At 43.5% G+C, this 19,874-nt stretch overlaps 1 long non-coding RNA gene across 1 annotated transcript; it reads right to left on the bottom strand.

The window, feature by feature from the left end:
- Nucleotides 1–7,943: 7,943 nt before the first annotated feature.
- LOC122465930 lies at nt 7,944–18,268 on the bottom strand. The gene is made up of 3 exons (XR_006291079.1): nt 18,059–18,268; nt 17,512–17,612; nt 7,944–8,066 (listed from the first exon to the last, which is right to left on the bottom strand). It is a non-coding gene; the product is annotated as an uncharacterized LOC122465930 (long non-coding RNA).
- Nucleotides 18,269–19,874: the final 1,606 nt, after the last annotated feature.

Raw genomic sequence — 19,874 nt, 5'->3', positions numbered from 1 at the left:
GAAAGCCCTAAACTGGGATGTGGTACAGCTCTGTAGGCAAGGAGCAACTGCTGCAACATGAGGTCCCAATCATTGGAGTGCTCATTTACAAATTTACGTATCATGGCCCCCAAAGTTCCATTAAATTTCTCCACCAGGCCATTTGTTTGACGGTAAGGGGTGGCAATCAAGTGATTCACCCCATGAGCTTCCCAAAGGCTTTCCATAGTTCCTGCATCTGTGAGGATGTCAGAGGGCCAACCTACCCTGGTAAAAATGTCTGTTAGTGCCTGGCTCAGACTTTTAGCCCTGGTGTTGCTTAGAGCTACTGCTTCCGGCCATCGGGTGGCAAAATCCATGAAAGTCAGTATGTACTGCTTTCCTCTTGGTGTCTTTTTCGGAAAAGGACCCAGAATATCCACAGCTACTCGCTGAAATGGAATCTCAATGATGGGGAGTGGCTGGAGAGGGGCTTTGACCTGGTCGTGGGGTTTTCCCCCTCTTTGGCATACCTCACAAGACAGGACATAGGTAGAAACATCCTTGCCCATTCCCTCCCAGTGGAATGATCTCCCCAAACGGTCTTTGGTCCTGTTCACCCCAGCATGGCCACTAGGATGATCATGGGCTAAGCTTAAGAGCTTTACCCGGTACTTAGTTGGAACTACCAACTGTCTCTGAGGATGCCAATATTCCTGGTGTCCACCAGAAAGAGTTTCCTTTTATAAAAGTCCTCTTTCTACAACAAACCTGGATTGATTAGAAGAGCTGAGAGGCGGTGGGTTGCTCCGTGCCACCGTCCAAGCTCTCTGGAGGCTTTCATCTGCTTCCTGTTCGGTCTGGAGCTGTTCCCTTGATGCTGGAGACATCAGTCCCTCATTGGATTGTGGATCTAGGCTTGGTCCCTCTGGAAGCGATGTAGGGGATGTGGCTGTTTCCGTTGACTGTGAACCGCTCTCCGCTGGTGCACTATGTTGGGGTTCAGGCTCTGGCTGAGCCTCTTGTGTAGGGTTATCAGCTGCTGCCGGTTCAGGTTCAGTGGGGCCCTCTGGTGTTGGGGTTGCAAGTACTGGATTCAGTGCTGGCAATGGGTCTGGTGTTGGTTGTTCCGCTGGTTCCGGTTCTGGGGCTGGCTCTGTCTGGGTCTCTGGGATTGGATCCACTACTGCTGTTGCAGACGCTGGCATGGGGTCCAGTTCCATCACCTCTGACCAGGTCCTGGTAGAAGTTTCCAGAAGAGAGCTAGGCATGACGGCTTGCTTAGCCTGGCTGTGGGTGACCGTTCCCACCCTCTTGGCCTGCTTCACATGTTTGGCCAAGTCTTCCCCTAACAGCCTGGGGATGGGATATTCATCATAGACTGCAAAAGTCCACATTCCTGACCAGCCCTTGTACTGGACAGGCAACTTGGCTGTAGGCAAATTGAAAGAGTTGGACTTGAAGGGTTGAATTGTCACTTGGATCGATTAAATTGGGGTCCACTAAGGAAGCATGGATAGCCGACATTTGTGCTGCGGTGTCCCTCCACGCAGTGACCTTCTTCCCGCCCACACTCTAAATGATCTTTGATGCTAGAGCAGAAAATTAGTGTTCTCTGGCATTAAGGCATCAGGTTTATTGGATTGTGATGCCTTAGCATGACATTTATCATGGAGATTACGGGTTTATTTTCTTATGAAGATTACATGCATAATTCCACTTTAGCTATTACATCTAGGATAATAGATGACCCTAGAGTGAATATGGAGATGTAACTCATTTGAGGGATGCTGCTGACATCCTAAATCTCCAGTGTACAGTTTGAGTGATTTATGACAGGCCTCAGAGCTATTCTTTCATACACCAAAGGTCCATTAAATTATTCTGAAGTCTCAGACAAAAATCAGATTAAACATGTATTATGGATGGAAATTCACAATTAAGGATCAAGCTTCAAATAGTTGAATAGAACAAGATGCAGTTAGGGGAATAGTGCCGTGGCACCTTGTGATATTTACATATTGGAGGTGAGGAACAATAGAAATTGCCATACCAGAACAGTCGGGCACCATGCCTCTGACTATGATCTATACTTGATGATTCAAAGGAAGCCTTAGTAATGTCCCTAGCCAAATGTGCAATGCTATACCAGAAAGGTGGGGGGAATTTCTTCCCAGCCCTAGCTGGGGATTAGTTTATGCCCTGAAGCATGAAGAAAAATAACCCTTGTAACTTTTTCACCTAGCTTGTGTAACAGCAGATGTTATTCCTATTAATAAAAATGACTAATGCTTTTCTGAATTTCACTAAACCATTTCCCCACTAATATCCTCCAGTAGTGAATTGCCTGGGTTGTTTATATACTGCACTAAAAATGATTTCCTTTTATCCCTTTAAAATGTATGCCCCACCCCACCCCCCATTTTCTTTACTGATATTAAATATTTGAACATATCTGTAGAAAAGGGGAAACATGGTATATGGTCTGTTATGCAAACTCACAGTCCTTCCGTCTGTAAGTGCCTTTCTCACAGTGTTGGACAAATACCTCTTTAAAAAAAGAGCAAAGGCCCATTCTGGGGCCAAGAACCAGTTTACTGGGGGCTGGGGCCATGGCGGGAGGAGGAGTACAATATGATATTATTGTTCCACTAACTGATGTGTTGAAATATTTCACTGAGTATTGGTAATGTAACAATTACATACATCTAAGAAAAATATAAGAAAGATGTGTATTCATGTTGATCCTAATAAGTATATAATTTGTACCACAAACAGAGACTGTCAAAAAATACCATCCTGATGTGTATAACTCAGATAGCTTTCAAGTCTGCCTAATTGCACTGTAAGCATGTATGGATCCTTCTCTGCACTTGGCAAGGTCTTGACTGGCTCCTTTAAGGGCTAGGAGGCCTGGGGCCAGTCAACCCTGTTCATTGAGCCCCATCCCGTCACACCTGCACTAGGTGTTGGAGTTCAGAGCAGGAAGCCCAGCAGCGATAATAGGAGTGATTTCTGCAGTTTCTAGAAAAATGGGTCCCAGAGAGTCAGAGAGCTGAAGGCAGAGGAGGCCTGGGATTACTTTAAGTCAAAGCTGCAGAAGCTATCAGAAGGCTGCATCCCAAGAAAGGGGAAAAAATTCAGAGGCAGGAGTTGTAGACCAAGCTGGATGAGCAAGCATCTCAGAGAGGTGACTAAGAAAAAGCAGAAAGCATACAGGGAGTGGAAGAAGCAGGGGATCAGCAAGGAAAGCTACCTTATTGAGGTCAGAACATGTAGGGATAAAGTGAGACAGGTTAAAAGTCAAGTAGAGTTGGACCTTGCAAAGGGAATTAAAACGAATAGTAAAAGGTTCTATAGCCTTATAAATAAGAAGAAAACAAAGAAAGAAGAAGTGGGACCGCTAAACACTGAGGATGGAGTGACGGTTAAGGATAATCTAGGCATGGCCCAATATATAAACAAATACTTTGCCTCAGTCTTTAATAAGGCTAATGAGGATCTTAGGGATAATGGTAGCATGACAAATGGGAATGAGGATCTGGAGGTAGATATTACCATATCTGAGGTAGAAGCGAAACTCGAACAGCTTAATGGGACTAAATCGGGGGGCCCAGATAACCTTCATCCAAGAATATTAAAGGAATTGGCACCTGAAATTGCAAGCCCATTAGCAAGAATTTTTAGTGAATCTGTAAACTCAGGGATTGTACTGTATGACTGGAGAATTGCTAACATAGTTCCTATATTTAAGAAAGGAAAAAGAAGTGATCTGGGTAACTACAGGCCTGTTAGTTTGACATCTGTAGTATGCAAGGTCTTGGAAAAATTTTTGAAGGAGAAAGTAGTTAAGGACATTGAAGTCAATGGTAAATGGGACAAAATACAACGTGGTTTTACAAAAGGTAGATCATGCCAAACCAACCTGATCTCCTTCTTTGAGAAAGTAACCGATTTTTTAGACAAAGGAAACGCAGTGGATCTAATTTACCTAAATTTCAGGAAGACGTTTGATACCATGCCACATGTGGAATTATTAGTTAAGTTGGAAAAGATGGGGATCAATATGAAAATTGAAAGGTGGATAAGGAATTGGTTAACAGGGAGACTACAGTGGGTAATACTGAAAGGTGAACTGTCAGGCTGGAGGGAGGTTACCAGTGGAGTTCCTCAGGGATCAGTTTTGGGACCAATCTTTTTATGACTGACCTTGGCACAAAAAGTGGGAGTGTGCTAATAAAGTTTACGGATGGTACAAAGCTGGGAGGTATTGCCAATTTAGAGAGAGACCGAGATATCATACAGGAAGATCTGGATGATCTTGTAAACTGGAGTAATAGGATGAAATTTAATAGTGAGAAGTGTAAGGTCATGCATTTAGGGATTAATAACAAGAATTTTAGTTATAAGCTGGGGCCACATCAATTAGAAGTAACGGAGGAGGAAAAGGACCTTGGAGTATTGGTTGATCACAGGATGACTATGAGCCGCCAATGTGATATGGCCGTGAAAAAAGCTAATGCGGTCTTGGGATGCATCAGGCGAGGTATTTCCAGTAGAGATAAGGAGGTTTTAGTACCATTATACAAGGCACTGGTGAGACCTCACCTGAGATACTGTGTGCAGTTCTGGTCTCCCATATTTAAGAAGGATGAATTCAAACTGGAACAGATACAGAGAAGGGCTACTAAGATGATCCGAGAAATGGAAAACCTGTCTTATGAAAGGAGACTCCAGGAGCTTGGCTTGTTTAGCCTAACCAAGAGAAGGATGAGGGGAGATATGATTCCTCTCTATAAATATATCAGAGGGATAAATACCGAAGAGGGAGAGAAATTATTTAAGCTCAGTACCAATGTGGACACAAGAACAAATGGATATAAACTGGTCATCGGGAAGTTTAGACTTGAAATTAGATGAAGGTTTCTAACCATCATAGGAGTGAAGTTTTGGAATAGCCTTCCAAGGGAAGCAGTGGGGGCAAAAGACCTATCTGGCTTTCAGATTAAACTCGATAAGTTTATGGAGGAGATGGTATAACGGGATAACATGATTTTGGCAATTAATGGATCTTTAAATATTCATGGTAAATAGGCCCAATGGCCTGTGATGGGATGTTAGATGGGGTGGGATCTGCGTTACTACAGAGAATTCTTTCCTGGGTATCTGGCTGATGAATCTTGCCCATATGCTCAGGGTTCAGCTGATCGCCATATTTGGGGTCGGGAAGGAATTTTCCTCCAGGGCAGATTGGAAGAGGCCCTGGAGGTTTTTCGCCTTCCTCTGTAGCATGGGGCATGGGTCACTTGCTGAAGGATTCTCTGCTCCTTGAAGTCTTTAAACCATGATTTGAGGACTTCAATAGCTCAGACATAGGTGAGAAGTTTATCGCAGGAGTGGATGGGTGAGATTCTGTGGTCTGCATTGTGCAGGAGGTCAGACTAGATGATCATAATGGTCCTTCTGACCTTAATATCTATGAGTCTGAGAGCAGACAGACAGACTGCTCCTACTTGTGGGCAAGAAGCCTGGTTGATGGCCAGGTGCTGTCTGAGGACTGTAGCTGGCCAGAGCCCATTGTAGAGGGTGGACCTGGACCAGATTGTTAGATTGTCTAGGTACTTGGTGGTGGTTGTTGAGTCGGGCTGTTCTTGCTGGGGCCTGCCTGCAAGGAAGCCGTCTGGATGCCAGTCCTGACTGGGCTGAAGATTCCTTTGTTTTGTGCTTTTGTTGCACTTTGTCTAAAAGACTCTGTTACCCTGGAAGGGTTTGAATTCTCTGCTTAGGTATTGAGTAGACAGGTGCTGTGTTGCTCAAAAGTGATCAACTTTGGCTGGCATTGGGTTACAAAACTCTGTAGTACTGAATGCAGGGGTAGTGAAATGTTGTTATCCGTGTTATTTTTATTGCACGAGTAAAGGGGAGCAGAACTGTGCTGAACCTGGCCTCTTTGAGGGGTCACACTCAGTTGAAAGGAACTCAATAAGGCAGGGGCTCAAATGCCAGACCCCTGTGAAAGTAAGAGGGATGAGGGGATAGCTGTCCCAGGCAGGAGATGTGGACTCTCCCTAAGGGTCCCTAGTCTGGTTTAACCTGTTTCTTCTCACTGTTCAATGATAGAGCTAAATAGGCTTTATTAGGAAGCTTTTTGTTATGTTAAAGTGGTGAAATGAGAGCTTAAATCACTTGAGGTGAGGCAGTGTTTCTGCCCAGTCTGCAAAGAGCTGAAAATTACTAGGAGACTGATGTGCAGAGGTCACAGCAGAGAGGAAGGTAGCCGCAGAAGGTGACTGAGAGTTGGCTGGTGAATGAGCAGCTGGCGGGGCAGCCAGGTGGCGAGGAACTGCAGCTGGTGGGGCGGCCCGCCAGAGCAAGTGCTCAGATGGTGGAGCACGCAATGTGCCTTCTTCCCTGGGTGGGAGGTGAACTTCACACAGAACCCTGGGTCCTCACTGGCCAAGCACAACCAATGTGAGTGAGGTATGGTGAGGGAGCAGAGAGGGGCACAGAAAAGGATCTTTTAGTTGTAGAACTCAAGAACCTGAGGCTCTGGGAACTGTGGAACGCAGTTACAGAAATGCGTGCATAGTAATCAATGTTTTAAGGAGTTGTGTGGTAACAAAGTAAGTCATCCCCCTGACAAAAAACCCCACACCTACAGGGTGTGTACACAGAGGGCCGTATGTGCATGGATTCCAGTCAAGACTGAGGAAGACCACTCATGGGATACAAACCTTCACCATGCATACTGCAGAGCACCATGCTAGGAGGACTCCTGGCATCCAATCACAGAGGTGGGGGTGGGTGGGGATTTTGGAGCTGATCAAGCTGAGAATGGACAGAGCAGTGAAATTTCAGTACTGTGGATCCACCATTCACTCCTCTTCTTCCCTCCAATCAAGCGCAATATCTCTTCTTATCCCTCTTCTTTCCTCATAGGGGAGATAGTGCAGAGGTCACAAGGGTTATAGCTCCATGAGATCAAGAGGGTAGGTTCCTTCCCTCATTTTTCTTGTGGAATTTAACCCTTTAACTACATTTTTTAATGTCTCAGCCAGTGTTAGATCTCTGCTTACCATAGTACAGTACACCTGCAGAGCAGAAGCTCAAAAATAATTCCTTCTTGGAGACAGTCAGTTCTTGGTATAGGCTGCCCACGCTGACTGGAAAAGCTAGAAGTTCTATGCATGTGATCTCTTATACAGTTCAGTCGGGGGAATATAAAAAAAACAAATAAAAAGAAATCTACAGCCTTTCTGAGTGGGGAAGAGGAAATTTCAGAGATCCTTGATATATTTACTTTTAGAATGGAAAGGCCCTCAGAACTACAAGGCCCTCAGATAACATGGTGATGCACAGTGTAAATCCCTAATTTAGATAGATAAACTATATTAGCTTGATGTGGGCAAAGCACTAAACCAGCAACCACCTCTGACAACTATCGGAGCCCCCCCTTAGCAGTAACAGGATTATTAGGGGTCCTTAGCCCTCTAGTAATTTGGGGCATGAAGTTCTCCCCTCAATTCTCTCAGACGGTGGCTGACATCTGCCAGGAAGGTGTCCTTTTTTTCCACCATTTCAGTTTTTCCACCAGACCTGTCCATCTAGAAACTACTACACTATCACTTCCACTATAACAGACCTTCTTGGTCTTCTGATAAACTGCATATTATGTGCACAAGGACAGATCTCCAGCAGAGTCAATGGAGCTACGGCAACTTACATCTGTTGAGGATCTGCCCTTTGGTTTTTATAGTATAAAAGACTGGAGCCAGGAAAAACTAGCATTTAGAATAGTGGTTCCAAGGCAGATTTTAAACTTACAATTTAAAAATAAAACAAAACAAACTAAAACACAGCAATTTTAAATAGAAGTTTGTCTTTTAATGAAAAATTTTATGAGAAAGTCTTATGAGAGGATCTTTTAATGTTCTTATGTCCTGACACAGTTGTATCAGATTTAATCAAGTGAGTAGACCTTTTAGCTTTCTTTTTAGTCACTGTGGTTCTGCTTTTCATTCCTGTTTGCTTCAGAAGCTCTACTTTCTGTGTATCCAAGATATTTGTGTAGTTCACGAGCAGAACATATCTCCCTGATCTCACTTTCACTGTTGAATAGAGACACAGTTATTTAAAATACACTTTCAATAGATTTCAGTGAAGTGTATTTTGCTTTTTAAAAAGTGAAAACATCCAACCATTTAATAACTCAAACAGTACAAGTGAAAGGCATAGATTTTCAACTCTTTGGGGTAGGGGCAGTCTTTTTGTTCTGTGTTTTTAACACAATGGTCCAGGTCCATAACTGGGGCACCTCGGTACTAATGTAATACTACTACTAATAAATACAGTGTGAGCCAGTTAGATATAATCAAATTGGTTTGACGAGAAGTAGGACTCTTTCATTTTTACATCATTGAAATAATGTTTTCTCATCTCCATGTTCATTTCTTGTTGTTTAGATTCTGTCTGATTAGCAGTGACCACGAAAAAGCATTTGACATAAATACACTCTAGCCACATAGCTGTGCTGTTGCCAAAACTTCCTGGCCCTAGTCCAGCAAAACACTTAAATGTACACTTGAAGTGCTTTGTAAAACATGAATGGATGGAAGCACATGTAAGCATCTGCTTTATTTAGAGTTTTGGAGAGTTAGAGCCCCTATGACTAACTGGTATATTTTTTTACATTTTATTTAGGTTTATTAAACAAAAATCTATCTGACCATTTGCTGCATTTTTATAGAAGTTGAGATATTACAATATAGGCATATTAGCTAATCCGGTCAGCACAACCCTGAAATATAATTGAATCAGACAGGCAAATAAATGTGTCCCGACAATCTCAGTCCTGGAATGTTCCCCAAACATGTCAGAAAACGGACAGGCATTGCAGCAAGCCCTCAAGATCAACAACACATTGACAGTATCAACATCATATGGGAAATGATTACTTACATTTCCAAACTGCAAGAGGCTTCACAGTTGTAAAATATTGTTTTAGAGCAAAATCCTGCAAGACAACTGATCTAAATATGAATGCAATACTCACTCCTTTCAGAACTCCTGCTTTCAGATGATGTGTGATACTGTGTTGGTGAGTTATGAATACTACAGTGTGCTACTTGAAACACAGTTGCAAAAGATTATTCAAACAACAATGGAAATGTTTGTCTCAATTCATTTCTTGGCTGTATTACGGCTGGTTTCAACTCTTACATAACAGCTCCTTTCTGGATGAAGCTACTGTGCTCATGCTAAGAAGCCTGACTGTATGACAAACTTTTTTCGGAGATTAGGGGAAAGGAAAGCCAGGCATCATCATAGGTGCCTGAGATTGGGGTGGGGGGAGGGAGAAGGAGGGTATAAAGGGCTAGCCCCCCAACTTTTGAGAACTTGAAGTTAATAAGGGCACAATGAGCAGCGGGGTAGGGGGTTGGCCCCTGACCAGAGTTGGCTGGCGTACCAGCAAAACCGCTGCCCTGCTGGCACGACAGAGGGGCAAGTGGGCTGAATTTGAGTGAGTGGCTTGCCTCCTCACACACACTTTTGCAGACCCTCCAGAGCCCCTGGGCATCAGGGCTCATATTCGGAGGATGTGTAGTCCGGTGTGTTTGTGTAGTACTCAGAAGGGAATGTAAGGGTTCGATGTACTGGGTGCTCTGTCCCTTTAAGGACTGATGTGCTCTAAAAGGACTGAAAAGAAATGGGGCTTGTGCAAACTGTATTTTTTTAATACTCTGGTTTATTAAACTCCAGTTTTAAACCTGTGCCTGGTCTGGGAGTGCAGTGATTGGTGAGCCGTGCAGGACAGGCAGAGTTTCAATGATCTGACTTCTCTGAGATGAACCTTCCTAGAAGCTGCTGTCGGTGGTTTCAGGAAAGCGTGCAGGGAAGATTTAATTATTTACAAGCGCTATGGCTGGGAGAGGACTTGGAAAGTCAGAAGACTTTTACATCCGCTAAAGAATAAGCATTTAAGAGAAGTCTATGACTCTGGACATTTCTGGGACAAGTCACAGCGAAACTGCAGCAAAAAGCCATTTTGCTTTAATCAAATGTCTAAGAAACTACTTAAAATGAGCAGGAAGATTTGGAAGAGTTATGTTATGTTCTTATGAATGGATCACTTATGAAGATCAGGGATTGCCTACATTGCTGGCATTAAAACATTTTACACTACATTAATACAGCAAAAGAGGAGCAAAGTGAAACAACTGAAGTATAAACAATTTAGAAACAGTAGGCTAAAAACTAAAATTTCTTGAAATACAGTTTCAGGAAATCATGAAAGAAATTACAAGCCAAACCCCCATGGAAAATCTGTTATCCCACCCCAGAAAACAGAACAAACTTTAAAGAGAGGAACAGGACAGACTGGGAACTCCCCGCAAGTGGAGAGGCTAAGCCAATGATACTCAGAATGAGGTTTGGGAGCCACGAGTGGCTCCTTCATGTGTCTCCTGCAGCTCTTTGAAGCACATGATATTAAAACAGTGTGATTTATTTAGTAACCAATCTAAGTTATTAACTAATTGTCTAAGTTATTAGTAACCAATATAAGTTATTAACCAGAGTTATTAGCAAACTGGTCAGCCATTTTGCTGTGAGAATATTATAGCTAAACATATATAAATGAAATAATAAATTCACACTACTATGGCTCTTTTGGGTAATGTTGATCACTAATTTGGCTCCTGAACCATTGAGGTCTGAGTATCTCTGAGCTCGAGAAGATTGGTTAATCACATTCGGAAGGAGTACACTGAGGCAGAGATCATGGAAGTTGTGATCGGGGCAGTTTGCCCATGACTGAGCCTGACAGGCTACTTGGAGGGAAATCTAATCTGAGCCTGCCAAAACTGAGGTGCATTTTAAGGTCCTATTTTCAGGAAGAAGAGGTGCAACTGAACTTCACCAGCAGCTCTCAAGAGTAGCACAAGAGCCACAAGACACACCTTGGGACATCCTAGTCTGAGCATCTGATTTGAGACAAAGTATGGTTTGCCTCACAAGAATCTGACTCTGACCTAAGATATGACCCTGTCCTTGTACAAAACATGTTTCTGTGATCCTGTCAGGACTGAATAGAGAATGACAATATTCAGACTGATGCAGGCTTATTTCAAAGATAATCAGGGTGAAGATAAAGACCTTGTTTGATAAGCTGCACACTGCTGTAAGTGATGTGGTAGAGAAACAGCAAAAGAGGGGAAAGAGGCACACGCTAAACAGGTAATTCTATGCAATTACCCTGTACAGTGTTTCCCAACCAATGTGCCATCAGCTCAAACCGGTGTGCCGTGAAATTTTTTTAAAAACTACATGTGAACAAAAAACCCTTCTCTTGTATTTTAAATTAGAGTCTGTACTTTTGCTCTCTGGGAGGAGGCCCCTTTCAAATATTATGATGCGTCACATTCCATTCCCCAAAGCAAGGTTAAAATAGCAACTATGAGTCTTCTGGATTGGGGGCAGAGGAGGAGGAAGGAAGAGGGGAAAGCCATCTTCTGATTGGCTGTCTGCCTCACTGCCCCACCTCCCTCAGGGGAAGAGCAACCAACCAACCACAGCTCAATCTCCCTCTCTTCTCCCAACTCCTCCTGTAAGCAACGGGTCAGCTCCTCTGCTCCTCCACCTCCCTCTTGCAGCTGCTGGCTGGGGGAAGAGCCCCTAGACCCGCTCCCCACCCCCAGCCTGGAAGGGGGGCAGGGACCCTGCTGCAGCCCCCCAGGATGGGGTGGGGAAGCTGGGGGGACAGAACTGATATGAAGTGGGGGCTGGGTGGGAGTGGGGGAGCTAGGGAGGCAGAACTGGATGGGGCTGGGGCAGAACTGGGGTCTTGATGTGAATGTGTGAGTCAACTGAAAATTCTTATCACAATCTGAACAATAAAGTTAATGATGTTAGACTCTAAAACATTAACTTTATTGTACAGACTGTGAGTGGCAAGGATGGTAAACAACTTAAGCTGAGGCGATAAGAGGGCAAGTTCATTTGGAGACAACATGGTAGTGTGCCTCAAAATAATTAAAGGTATCTTTGGTCATGGCAGAGAAAAGGTTGGAAACCACTGTCCTATATAGAGCACAAGTTAAAAGCAAAGCAGCATCTGCCTCCTCCCAAGAGAAAAGGAGTATCCAAAGTTGACACACTAGTTAATGAGATAAGGGTACTAAAGGCCGGTATTGACTGATTACATCAAAGGTGTGAATACCAAAGTTAACATATTAAAGCAAGGAAGAGTGCGGTGGCACCTTAAGGCAAGCTGTCCAGGCATGTGACAAAAGAACTGATAATGGTATGAGCAGCCATGCAGACAGGCAACCCCAGAGAAGAGGAAGTGCTAGCTGCAAGCAATCTGGCAGAAGTAGTACAATACGCACTTGGCGAAGTGAAGAAACAGACTGACAGAGCCAGAAGGGTACCCAGAAGTCACCTACTACAAGACAGGCCCAACAAAGAAAGTAACAGAATGCCACTAGCCATCACCTACAGCCCCCAACTAAAACCTCTTCAGCACACCATCAAGGATCTACAACCTATCCTGAAGGACCATCCCTCACTCTCACAGACCTTGGGGGACAGGCCAGTCCTCGCTTACAGACAGCCCCCCAACCTGAAGCAAATACTTCCCAGCAACTACACACTACACAACAAAAACACCAAACCCTGCAACAAACCCCGGTGCCAACTCTGTCCACGTATCTATTCAAGGGACACCATCATAGGACCTAACCACATCAGCCACACCATCAGGGGCTCGTTCATCTGCACATCTAACTGTGATATATGCCATCATGTGCCAGCAATGCCCCTCTGCCATGTACATTGGCCAAACTGGACAGTCTCTATGCAAAAGAATAAATGGACACAACTCTGACATCAGGAATCATAACATTCAAAAACCAGTGGGAGAACACTTGAATCTCCCTGGTCACTCAATAACAGACCTAAAAGTGGCAATTCTTCAATAAAAAAACTCCAAAACCAGACTCCAACGTGAAACTGCAGAACTGGAATTAATTTGCAAACTGGACACCATCAGATTAGGCCTGAATAAAGACTGGGAGTGGTTGGGTCATTATAAAATCTAAACTTAATTTCCCCAATACTAATTTCTCCCTGCTGTTACTCACACCTTCTTGTCAACTGTCTGAAATGGACCACTCCACTTGAAAAGTTATTCTTCCTCCCATGGTATCCTGCTGTCAATTGAATTGTCTCGTTAGACTAACCTCACACTTGGTAAGGCAATTCACATCTTTTCATGTATTTATACCTGCTCCTGTATTTTCCACTCCATGCATCTGACGAAGTGGAGTCTAGCCCACGAAAGCTTATGCACAAATAAATGTGTTAGTCTCTAAGGTGCCACAAGGACTCCTCGTTGTTTTTGCTGATACAGACTAACACAGCTACAACTCTGAAACCTGTTACAGATGTGGCAGTAAAGAACAGGACCAGTCAGGAAGTCGCAACAGAGCAGAGGAAAAGCTGGCACTCCATCTGATTTACCAGGACCTGCCTCCATTTGCCATCTAACACCCAAGAAGCAAACCAGAATAGCTAATTTAGTTGGAAGGAGATGGGTACTGTACAGTCTGTATATGTGGGGATGCTAAAGAAATCTCACCAGCCTACCAGTGCTCCACTAATGTAGTTAAAACAGAGCCATTTGGGTTTGTATCAATAAACTTGCATCTTGACAGAAGTAAAGAAGGATATGAATACATCTTAGTCATATGTTTCAGAGTAACAGCCGTGTTAGTCTGTATTCGCAAAAAGAAAAGGAGTACTTGTGGCACCTTAGAGACTAACCAATTTATTTGAGCATACGCTTTCGTGAGCTACAGCTCACTTCATCGGATGCATACTGTGGAAAGTATAGAAGATCTTTTTATACACACAAAGCATGAAAAAATGGGTGTTTACCACTACAAAAGGTTTTCTCTCCCCCCACCCCACTCTCCTGCTGGTAATATTACAGCGGAGAGTAATATTAATGGCTAGTGGCTCACAGTGGGGGGAGAGAAAACCTTTTGTAGTGGTAAACACCCATTTTTTCATGCTTTGTGTGTATAAAAAGATCTTCTATACTTTCCACAGTATGCATCCAATGGAGTGAGCTGTAGCTCACGAAAGCTTATGCTCAAATAAATTGGTTAGTCTGTAAGGTGCCACAAGTACTCCTTTTCATCTTAGTCATAGTGAGTCACTTCACTAGGTTTGTCCAAGTCTACCCTACCACCAAAAAGGCAGGCAAGACAAGATCTTCGATGACTTGGTTTTAAAATTTGGTTTCCCCAAAATAATCCAATATGACCAAGGTGCAGAGTTGGAAAATAATTTATTCAAAAGTTTACAGCACTACTGTAAAATTGAAACATCTTGCACAACCCTATTCCACCTACAGGGCAATCGGCAAGTAGAAAGGCTGACCAAACTCTGCTGGTTACATTGAAAACTTTTCCAGAAGAACAAAAGTCAGACTGGAAGGACTCTTTTAATAAATACTCCATGCCTATGATTATACACAAGATGAGGCTACTGAGTTGTCACTCTTCTGTTTATTAAATGGAAGGTCATGATTAACCCACTAACTAGTCTGCCCACTAACTTTACATTTGGTTGGCCTATAAATTCTGAATCTGCACCTGGGGACTAGGACAGATATTGCAATCCCATGCAGTATTTTTGGGGATCATATTGTACTAAGTTTATGCATCATTGTGGGCCAGGGATTGTATACAACTCCAGGGGCAAGGTTACCACAATTCCTTCAGGGACAAAAAGCGGGGTGTGTGTGTGTGAGTGAGTGAATGAGAGACTAAGAGAGAGAGATTAAAGCAAATCACTGAAACTAAACAATGCTAGAGAGGTACCACACCTAGAGTGGTTTAAATATACTGGCTTAAACTGGGTTTTCCAGAGACTAGAAGACAAAAGGAAGAGCTTTTTGCATAAAAGGATGATCTTGAACTGACACAAGGCCTTTTTTCTGCTCAAGCAAATGGACAGGACCTTTCGTCTAAGAGAGACCCACATTCTTTGCATAATGGTTGGAAAAACTTTAGCTTACTAGGCCCCATAAGACTGATGGGTGACTCCTGGTATGTTTACTGTGTGTTTAAAACTCTTTATTATGTTTTCTCTGTAATGCTTTTACCTTTAAGAACAAGTGTGCTTGCTTAGAAAGAGCTATGTGGTAACTTGTAACTGCTGACAAAGACCTTGGAGAGAGAGCAATGCACAGGGGCTGCCCTATAGGCAGACTGGCTTGCTGGGGATATCACCATGTAAGGCAGGGAGCTGCGCCACTTTAAAACCCCAGTCAGGAAGGAGAGAGACATGGGTTTCCACCCAAGAGAGGTGATGGCTGGGAGCTGGAAACATTAAGTGGGTGCTCTCAAGGGACCACAGAAAGGGAATACATGTGCAGTTACCCTGAAACTGTGACAGGGACAATAAAGATTATAGTGAGAAATGGAAACAGCAGATGAAAGAACTTAGTGAACTGGCACCAAAATCTTCTCAATAATCTGCTGCTCATGGAAACAATCATGATCAGAAGGTGCATGGGGCTGCCCTCTTGCCAGGTGACAGAATAATTGTCTAGAATCTTTCAGAGAGAGGGGCACCGTGCAAATTCAGATCCTGTTAGAAAGATAAAATTCATGTAGTACTTGAAAGGAAAGGGGGTATCCAGTCTATGAAGTAAAAGCAGAAGATGGACTAGGATGTGTTAGAGTTTCCCACTGCAATCATACTTCCCTGTGACTTCCTTGCCCCTGGATATAACACCACACTCTAAACCACAACAATGAAAGACACAGAACAAGGCAAACTAGTGCAATAAGAGATCAAAATGAGGACAGGAATTTGGACTCCAATGATTCTGAGAGTGAGAGTGATGATGAACTACATTGTGTGATGGTACCAGATACAGCCCATGGCACAGAGACTCTGAATGCAGAGAGAGAAACATTTCACCCACATCTGGGAAATGAGGATGCTGATGTTCCTCTAAACTTGGAAACTGCTGATCAGGCTGATGTGACATTTGTACCTGCCACAGAAAGACATGAATGCCAAAATGAGACCATGGAGCCCCAAACCAGTAGTGTACAAGATGACCAATCACCAGAATTATCCAGTGACATGCTGTGACACACTGTATCTCAAAGTAGCACCCTGCAATCCCCAGATTCATCATTGGTACATGGTTGTGATATTTCATTCAAAGCATGCCATGTAAGATACCGTATGAAAGATCATGATCTACCGAAACTGATTGTTCTGTCAAAATATGTATATCATTAGTGTGTATGAAGTTATGAGATTTTGCTATATGGTTGTTATTGAAATATGTTGTGGGCTTGGGAGATACCCTCTGCTAGTTCTACAGTGATAATAAAGGTGGTGACCCACACTCAAATGGGCATTAAGCAGCCATCATGGGTGATTGACCAGCAGCGAAATTGTAAACAAAAGATTTACAATTGGGATTGCCCAGCTCTGTGGCTCAGCAAGGTCCACCAGGACATGCCTGGACCAGTATCTTTCCTGGGACATGAATTGAGAGCGTAAAATAAGGGACAGTGGCATCATGAGACCACCTCTCCTCCCCCACCTACGCTGAAGGCAACAAGAATGCTGGGAAAACAAAAACTTTGAACTGAGGGGACTGGTCCCAGGTTGAGAAGGAAATTCAGCCTGTGTATTAAGAACTGTAACCCACCAGCAACATCCAGTGGAGTGAGAAAAGCTGTTTGATTCAAATCTTGCTTAGTCTGCAAGTTTAGGGTTCAGAATGCATGTTTACTTTTTATTTTCATAGGTAACTCTCTCTGACCTTTATGTCTACCACTTATAATCGCTTAAAATCTATCTTTCTATAGTTGTTAAACTTATCTTAATGTTTTATCGTTATCAGGGAGTTTATCTAAAGTGCTTGGGGAATCAGCACAGATTACAAAAGCTGGTGCATGTCCACTATCCTTTGACGAAGTGGCAAACTAATTAATGAGCTTGCGTTGTCCAAGAGAAGATCTTGAACAGTACATTTCTGCCGTGCAAGGTTGGGGTGATTAGCTGGTGTTTCCCTCTGTATAGTTCATGAGTGGTTTAGAGAGCATTGATGTAATGTAGCTGGGTGTGTCTCTGTATGCTGGTGGCTGAGTGATAACAGCACCTGGAGGGGTTTGCTGCTTGTCACTAGCAAAGCATTGTGAGAGACAGCCTAGGCTGGAGAGTTAAGGGGGCACAGCAGTCCCACAGTTCCAGGTTGTACCCCAGGATCCCATCACACATACGAAGTCATCTGACTAGAGAGAAAAGAGCCTCACAGACACTGACATGTGGACAGTTATGGACACCTACTTATCAGTGTCTAAATCCAGCGATGGGACTGGTGAATGCACCATGGGGTTATCCTCATGTTTGTCACATGCCATACCAAGTACCTATTCGTGTACCTTATCCTTTATTCTAACCAAGATTCATGTAATATTGGTAAATGAAATGATATTGGCTTTGTAGAGAGGTACTCACCTCTTGAGCACCTCTTAGCAGGTGGGTGTGGTACTTTTCTTGCCCCAGTATCCCCTGTACGCTGCTGTCCAACCTTGGTGGGTCTTCAGTGGCTTGGTCCTCTGGGGGTATTAAAGAGTCCAATCAATAGATAGCTTATTTGTCCTCACTAGGACCTTCAGCTCTAACTATTGACCCTTTAAACTCAGCCCTTTGTTCAGGCTCCCAGAGAAGGCCTCTCCTCTTCTTGGGGTTTATTGTCTTTTACCTGTGGCTGATAGAGAAACACGAGTCCACCCACTATTCCAGGTTCCAAACCAAGGTCTCTATACACAGCAGCCACATACTGCTCAGTTTGACTGGTTGCTGCTACTTCCTTGGATCTCTTCCTACCGGGCTCTTTTAGCTCGAGCCCTATCTCAAGGCTGAAATCCTCCAGTTCTTCTCTCTCTGCAATCCCTCTTAATCTCTATTCAATACAGGAGTCTCCTAACTCTCCTTCACGAAGCTGGAGTGAGCCTCAGGAAGCTTCTTCCCCAGCTGTCCCTTTCCCAGTCTGTCCTTTTACCTTCAGGCTAGGAGGGTTCAGCAAGCAGCCCGCCTCTGCTGCTGTCTTCTCCCTGTTAATGCAGGGCCCTGCAGGAGCTTCCTTGCTCCCTGCTGTATTTGTTGGCATCTCCTGTGAAGGAAGAAGCAGCATTTATATTGACCCCTTCTCCCAGTTCATTCCTTATTGGCTAGGTGAGAGGGGAGCCTTGCCCCACCCTCTCTGCATGACTTCCGGCCCTACATCCTTAAAGGAACAGTAACAGGATTCCTTCTGCAATTATGATTCATTCCTGGAGTCACTTCTTCTATCCCCCCTTAGGTCTCTATAGCTCTCTCTATTAGACCCTTAATGGGCCATGCCACATGTTGGAGTGGGCTGACCAAGAGGCACTACTGCCTTTACGGGCCAACTAGTTGTCACAGATTTATGGTATAACTGTTGTTCTCAATGAATTGTTTTATAGTTGTGGATAGTTTGTAATTATGTTAATTTAGAATGTTTTCTAAAGAGCTTGCCAAATCCCCAGTGACTTGGAGTTACATGGTTATACCATTGATCACATCCCCAAAGATAAGAGTTATGGCTATTTCAGGTCTTCAGAACTGACTATTCAGTTGGATAGTGGAACTAAAACTACCGCAGAAACTTTCTGCTTAATGTGAAATAAACTGAAGAGAGATGCAGAAACTTCCACAAATCATTACCAGAACTTGTGACAGAGGAAAGACCCAAAGACTCAATTAAGAATGGCAAGTAGACCATGTGGGACTCATCGACTACTGCTTATAAGTCAGATGGATGGATGCCTGCTATATTTGGCTAATAGACATGTCGGGATGACATTACATTTACAAGGGGACAGTACCACTCATAAACAGGCGTGGAAGAATTAGATTTTTATTGGTGAATGTTGATTTCACTTTGCACACATAAATATTTCCCTTGATAATAACTGAAATGCACGGCTAAGCAAAGTAAGAAAATTCTGCTTGAGAACTCATTCGAGTTTGATTTAAGGGTATCTAATTTGTATATTTTGACATGTGATGTCAGCAATTTGTTTTTTAACATGTAAAATTTGACAATTTGTTGTTTTGTAAAGCTTTAATGTTTTGAATCTCAGTGTCTGTTATTAAATAATTGTCTGACCGCCTATTGCCTGACCGCCACATAATTTTGCGCAATTGTGAAAGTTTAAATAGATAAAAGTAAAAAACCCATAAAAATAAACATTAAACATTTCCCCTTGAAATTATAAACAAATTAAAATCAAATTCTCATAAGGGAGTAGATTTATTTATGCCCTGTCCCTTATGGATTGAAGTTCTGCTGATGGGGTCAAAGGGAATAGTTCTGGTTGCAGCAGCAAAGTTGAGTGTGCTCTAAAAGGACTCAGTAGCAATGGGACTTCTGTAAGCTGCGTTTATTTGGGTTGTTTTTTTTATACTAAGTTTAATAAAGCAACCCCTGGTCTGGAAGTGTAACTTTTTTTTTTAAAACACACACACACACATAGGGTTACCAACTTTCTAACTGCACAAAACTGAACACCCTAGCCCCGCCCCTGTCCTGAGGCCCCACCCCAGCTCACTAAATTCTCCCTCTCTCAGTTGCTCAGTCTCCCCCACCCTCACTCACTTTCACTGGGCTGGGGTAGGGGGTTGGGATGCGGGAGGGGGTGAGGGTTCCGGCTGGGGGTGCAGGTTCTGGGGTGGGGCTGGGATGAGGGGTTTGGTCTGCGAGGGGGGCTCCAGGGTAGGGAGGTGGGGCTGAGGGATTCAGAGTGCAGGAGGAGGCTGTGGGTTGAGGCAAGGGGTTGGGGTGTGGGAAGGGA

This window comes from Chelonia mydas, chromosome 5 (genome assembly GCF_015237465.2).
Source record: "Chelonia mydas isolate rCheMyd1 chromosome 5, rCheMyd1.pri.v2, whole genome shotgun sequence".
Classification (NCBI taxonomy): Eukaryota; Metazoa; Chordata; order Testudines; family Cheloniidae; genus Chelonia; species Chelonia mydas.
The sequence above is the reverse complement of the archived record's forward strand: the minus strand, read 5'-3'. Positions and strand labels throughout refer to the sequence as shown.